The 6,742-nt window shown below is 44.1% G+C and overlaps 1 protein-coding gene across 1 annotated transcript in view; it reads right to left on the minus strand.

Annotated features, from left to right (window-relative positions):
* The window catches only part of ZFAT (zinc finger and AT-hook domain containing), a 226,156-nt gene that overhangs the window by 188,718 nt on the left and 30,696 nt on the right, over window positions 1–6,742 (minus strand). Inside the window, exon 2 of the mRNA XM_025202075.1 lies at window positions 1,509–1,702. The gene's annotated coding sequence lies outside the window, so the exon portion shown is untranslated. The remainder of the gene's footprint in view (window positions 1–1,508; window positions 1,703–6,742) is intronic.

Below are 6,742 nucleotides of genomic sequence, written 5' to 3' on the forward strand. Positions count from 1 at the left end.
CGGGGGCTCCCCAGCCTGCTCCCAGGCTCCCTGCACTGGATGCCAGCTCCATGCACCCAGATCCAGCTCCCTGCCAGCCCCTGCAGCTGTAGGGCCTGGCAGGGTCTGGATCTGGGTGTGCAGGGGTAGGGTCTGTGAGGACCTCAGGAGCAGGCAGGCAGGCAGGCAAGCAGGGGCCCGGCACCTCTGCCTCTCTTGGGCTGATCAGGAAGGCATGACAATGATCCAGGGGTGGAGGGGAAAATGGGTGACAGAGGAGGCAACTGGAGTGGCAGGGGAGTGATCTGGGAGTGGTGGGGGCAATTTGGGCGTTGAGGCAATTTGAGGGGGCCAGAGGGGGCAGCAGCCTGGCAGCTCCCCAGCCAGCAGCTCCCCATTGCCCCCTACCTTTCCCTCTTCCCCTCTCCAATCCTGCCCTCCCTCCCCTCGTCATCACGTCCCCTCTCTCCGTGGCTCCCCTACCTTCACCCTTCTTCTCTCTCTCTCCACTCACCTCATCCCCACCCATCTGTTACCTGGCTGTTCCCAGCTGTCAGTCCAGGGCCACAGAGTCCTGAATGATAGCTAGTCCACCTGGAAGCAGTGCCTCCTGGGATACTGGAGTATTGCAGATTGGAGGTTTTATCTCAGGTGGACACCCAGAAGTTAATATAACTCAAGCTCAGCAGCACAGCTGAAAAATAATCCTTGTCCGAAGTGGCTTAACTCTGAAGTTGCAGACAGAAGTGCAACTCCTCGCTGTAACTCAGAAGACTTTGCAGGAAGCACTCCGAGTCACAACGATCCCTTGGGACAAACAGAAGTTTCTGCAGCATGGGGTGGGTAAACTCAACCCCCCCCCACCAGGGGGCTCCAATTCACCCACCCCACCCTCTAGTGGGGCTGAAACACCCCCAGACCAAACTCCCTCCGTTCCCTTTCCCCCTTCCCAGCAGCAGGCTGGCAGGCAGCGCAGAAAGAAGTTACAGAAGATGCTCTGTTTTGAAACATCGTCATCTGATCCCTCATGCAACGAGGGGTCAGATTTTCACCCTATTGGCCATTTTTAAAGCCATCTGCAGCCGTGCTTGTGTTTGGTCACAGCTATAAAACTGCTTTTTGTAGTTAGATCGGGCCAAAATTGTCACTTCTGTCTGCATCCAATGATACCTAAAGGGCACTTATCACAACTTAATGAGCTTTAACGTGTAATCATTCAAGGTTTAAGTGCTCTTAACATGATCTAATTGTAATGTGTAATCTCACCCACAGATTCTTCCATTTTTAGATCAGAAGACCTGGCTTGCTTTCCCCTGTGCATCAACCCTGCTTACCTCAGCAACTCTGATATGTATTTAGTACCTGCAATTTTCTTCCCTTCTAGTCAACAACAGTGGTATCCAAATAGTTTTTGAAAACAAAGTATTAAGGCTTAGGACAAATGCATTTAGAAAACAAAATAAAACAAAACAAAACATGTTTTTAAACTATAATGTTCATGAACATGCCTGCTTCTCCCTAAAGCTTACCATTTCTCAGGAGTCAGAGAGAGCCTAATTTTCAAATAAGCAAGATGTGGGATGTTGTCCATGTTACAGGTTGCAGACAGCTCAGCGAACATCCTCTGGCAGCTGTCATCTCTCCACTGGAGTCGAGTCACTTTTAATTTTTTATCGCCCTTGGATGTGGTAACTCCCAGGTTGGACAAAACAAGGCTTGCAATCTGCTGGCAGCGAGAGGTAAGATTCTCAACATTAATAACTTCACATTCTCTTTCAAGTGTGTGCCTGAACATTTTTATCTGCAACTGTTGTATTCCTTCCAGCACAGTCCCTGCTGATTTCAGCAACTAGGGTTTGGTGTTTTCTGTCTCAAAGGGGCAGTTAAAAATTGAACAATCTAAAATGTGTGGACCCTTTTGAAAACGTGGGTCTTTGTTTTCCCCATCTAAAATGGCAGCAATTTTTTCCATTTTCATTAAGGTTAATACAACTTAGCCAGACATCCTGCAAGCTGATTCAGCTCGTACACCTATTATTCCAGTGATTCAAATGATGTTGCTTCAGTTTTATACCTCATAGTAGATTAAAACCATCTTCTTTTTCTTAAAATTCATCTAGTGCCCAAACCAACCAAACCTAGCCATTTTCCTCACTGCGCTACCTGCAATTCCCAGGCATTTTACCCCTTCTTCAAAATGTTCTCTCTTTTTCTATCCAGGCTTTGTTGAATGGCACAGCTCAAGATTTGTTCTTATGGGAAATATATCTCAACCTAGCAAAGACTCTCTTATATTGGCTAAAAGCAAATGTCTGCAGGTCGACAGAATCGAGAGCTAAACCCAAGAATTAAGTAAAACACACCTGGCAGACTTATACTACTAGGTAGACCAGAATATTATATCACTGAGCTTGGTCCTGGGGCTGGGTTATGAAAGGAACACTACTTTTGTCTTGTCCACAAATTCAAAGATATGCCTCCATTCAAGAAGTCTCAGCCCTACAGAAGTCAATAGCAAACCTTGCATCTTCTTCAGTGGGGCTAGGATTTCACCAGCCAGTAAAGATCTCATGTCCACAGAGGCCAGCACCGTGGAAATCTCTGTCTCCCCGCAGACTCTCTTTATATTTACTTTAAATTCCACTTGGCCAAAAAAATAGGGAGTTGGCATCCATGGCTCTCACCACAGAAGCTAGAGATAATCTTACAGCTACGCTGGATCCAAGCCATTAAGCACCTTGCAAATAACAACTAAGACCATGCACTTGACTCAAACGTCTATCAGAAACCTGCACAGAGACCAGAAGATTATCACACCTGCTATCCAGCCCCTGGTATTTTTTGCATAAAACTTGTTTTAACTGGCTCACCTGTCTTCCAAACTCTTTAGCTGCCATAACCAGTTTGAGATGCCACCTTTACCTCTTTCAGTGAAACTTATATACTGAGATTTCACTCAATGGTTTCCTAATACCAGCTGCTGAGGGGCCTGGCCAGGCTGATGAGCTGTTTGCCCAAGAATATAATTCTGTAAATTCACCATGTCTGTTTCAGCAGAGACCCCATGAAGTCATTTCTCAAATTCATGGTAAAAGCTAAAATTCTGTGCCTTTCGTACCTGCAGAATTCTCTTATTTTCCCGTTAAGAAAAACTTAATAAGCTTTTGATTGCTTATTTTGGGGAATACTAGAAGAGGGCTGTCAGGGCTCAAACCCGAGGAAAATTATGTAATATTTCTTAGGAATGATGAATGAGGTCAGGGATCTGGGTTTTCTGCAGAAAAATGTGGACTTTCTCCATTAGGCTTTCTTTTTGAAAGCTCTCCATGACACGGCAGCCAAGCAGTGGTGGAGAGCAGCTCCTGCAGCTCCCTACAGGAAAGTCTATGGGGCGGGGAGAGGGGGGCACAGGCGACACGCTGGCAGGGCACAAGTGATGCATCATGGGGGGCAGAGGGAGCACAGGCGATGCAGTTGGGGGGGGGCACCAAGGCGATGTGGCAGGGGAGGCACACGCCCCCTGAGATTTCTGCACCCACAGCAGGGTATGGGGCTGCAGCCAGGCCAGATAAGCTCTGGGCAGGGCCTACCTCCACGGACCAACAGGTGGGACCCAGTGCGGGTGGGAGCGCCACGGTGCCATGGCCACCAAGGTGAGGTGCGGCAATGCAGAGTTGTGCCCCCGCTGCTGATGGACAGGCAGGGGGCACCTCACCTTGGCAGCCATGGAGGTATCAGCTCTGCCTCCTGCACCAGGTCCCACCTGCTGGGCTGTGGAGCTGGCTCCTGCCCAGCCCCACTGTGGGTGCAGAAATCTCTGGGAGCATCTCCCCCCCACCCCCACCCCCACTACCCTGCCATGTCACCTATGCTACCTCCTGTCCCCCTGCACGTTGCCTGTGCCCACACACACTCCTTCTCCACAAACACCCCTGTTCCCCACATACTGGGGGGCTGGGTCACATGTCTATCCTCTTAGGCTGCCCCATCCCAGCAAAAATAAAAGTTGGCACCTATGACTGGAATGTTACATAATCTGCAACATACAGTCCTTAAACCATCTGCTCACCCATCTACTTTCAGTAGTCCATCATGTTGTCTATCCTTTTTACAAAAAAAAGAAAATATTGCTGGAAAGATTTTATAAAAAGTACACAAATTCAACTGCTGAATTTGTACTGTGAAACTGGGAATACTAATAAGTGAATCATTGCTGTCACGATACTTTAGCTATGGTGATTTTACATATATTTGCTTATAATGAAACCTACTTGCGCCCTGTACATATTCCATCTATATAAGTTTGTTGTGTACACAGTTAGCTTCTCATTTTAATACTCAGAACCCGATTCAAATCTCATTTGCAACAATGCAATTTAGAAATAACTGCTCCAAGATCAATTGGATTATCCAAATGTATTTTGATGAATCAGAACCAGGCCCTCAATCACAATAATTGCTGACCAAGAGTATTAAATCAAGGTACAGTACTATTCTACAATGAAAGCAGCTAACAAATCAAAATCATGGAATGTGGACCATTGCTTAAAGCAAGGAACTGGAAGCTACTTACTATGTGATGTTATTTAACCAGTTTTTCCTAAAAGAAATGCTCTAGTAGTCTAGTAAAACCAAGAATTTGGGGAAGTTCATGAACTATGTTACACAGAGTGTCAAAATTTATGGTTCCTTCTGGCTGTATGGTACATTAATCTCTCGATAGGCCACCAATTTACTTACTTCTAAAATGAGGATAGCAATTGTTTATCTAACAGAAGGGACATGAGATTTAATTAAGCAAAATGCTTTAAGGTCATCCAATGAAAGAGGCTATTTTGACAGGACAGTGCAGATCTCATTCTGCATCCTACAGGTCATATTACTTGCTGAGCTTATGACACCAGAGACATTGTAAAGTCCAGAAGGCCAATACAGATTGATTTCTCTTTTTTTTCCCCCCAATAAATTAAGATTATAATGCTACAACACAGATTTTTGCATTTTAAACAATTATGGTAGGTAGTATCTTTAGTTGTCTTTTACTTTTGAAGCTGAACATAATTTTTGCAGAATTAGGTTTTTTTTCATGCAAGTAAGTTTATTCTCATCATGAATTGTTCTACAACTATTACATCACTCTTTAAAATGTAATTACATTACATAAACCCTGCAAACTTGCTATATGTAGTTTTAATTTCCTGAATTCACTGTTTAAAATAGTAACCTTAAGTTAATGTAACTAAAATATTGGAAAAGGTTCAGAAAAAGAGTTACAAGAATGATTAGAAGTCTGGAAAATGTGCTTTAAAGCAACAGACTACAGTAACTCCATCTATTTCCTGTATCGAAGAAAAGTCATGATCACTCTTTACAAGCACCTACATGGAAAAGAGACATTTGATTTTACTTAGCTGTTTGTTATAGAAGAAATGTAGACTAAGATCCAATGATAGGACGTTGAAGCCAGACATATTCAAACTACAAATAAGACAAATTTTTAATAGGTAGAAGGCAGGGCAGAGTTGCACCTTAGAGACTAAACTGAATCAGAGATGCATATGTAGGGATCTACCCAACTCAAGGAGGTGGCCAGATGATTTTGCAAGCAGATCATGGGGCCAGCCACTATTTTCACACGCTTATCATGGTGGGGCTCCCCACACCTCTGGTTGGCCAAAGGGCCCTAATGGCCCCACCCCCTAGCACTGATTGGTGGAGAGGGCTGTCCATCATGTGGCCCCACACCTTCACTGCTGATTGGTGGAGGGGCGGGGCCATACAATAGCCAGTCCTCCCAGCCAATCAGCTGCGAGGGGCAGAGGCAGCAGCCATCTTGCCTGTTTGCCTTTGTGCGAGCAGCTTCCTTCATGCAGGACTGTGTGCCGGGGGGGCGGGGGGTTCTGCTGGCTGCCACTAGGGAGTCAGAATTTTATTTTTAGTAAGTTTTTTTGTTTTTCTTGGTTTATTTCCATGGATTTCACAGAGATTGCCCAATTCATGATTTCCATATAATCCATGCAATCGCATCTGAAGTAGGTCCCTATGCATACATTTCCATGCACCACAGCTCACTTCATCGGATTCTAGTGAAGGTAATTGGCTATGAAACAACTTGGTTAGAGCCACAGTGAATTTCTATTGTGCTATCCAAGTTTTAAGATGAAATGGCCATAAAGGTCTTCGTATCTATGGATCTAGTATTTATCTCTGGTCTTCAAATCTGTGCATCTATTATAAAGAAAGATATGTATAAAAATTAGTACCTAAACTTTAATCCTTATTTTTTAAACAAAAGTGTTTAATGTTTGAGTAAATCTTATTTATTTTTCTGGTGTCCAGCTGCAACAATTGCAAGTGCAAAAGTCCAGCTGGAACAATGTGCAAGGCAAAAGTCCTCCAAGAAAGGGTGGTTGGGTGATATTTCCTGCGAGCGCTGAAGGGCAAAATTCCAAAAATCTCATCAGGAAGCCTCTTCTTGTCAGAGTCCCATTCTAATTTTGCAGACCTAAAAGGAATCCACTAGTTTGGATAGTATCCAATGCAAAACCACATTTCTAACATCAAGATTCGTTCTCTATTATGTTTTATAGATATAACATCATGCTTTGTCAGCACTACTATTCACTCTGTCTCCTAACAAATGTACAAAGGATGGAAAAGATCTATTTTAACATTGATAAGAAAAAAATATACCCTATAAAATGAATAATTTACCTTTGTAACTCATCCCCACAACACACCATTTAAAAAAAAACTCAGCAGG

The sequence above is a fragment of the Alligator sinensis genome, unplaced genomic scaffold (genome assembly GCF_000455745.1).
Source record: "Alligator sinensis unplaced genomic scaffold, ASM45574v1 scaffold651_1, whole genome shotgun sequence".
In the NCBI taxonomy this organism is placed as follows: Eukaryota; Metazoa; Chordata; order Crocodylia; family Alligatoridae; genus Alligator; species Alligator sinensis.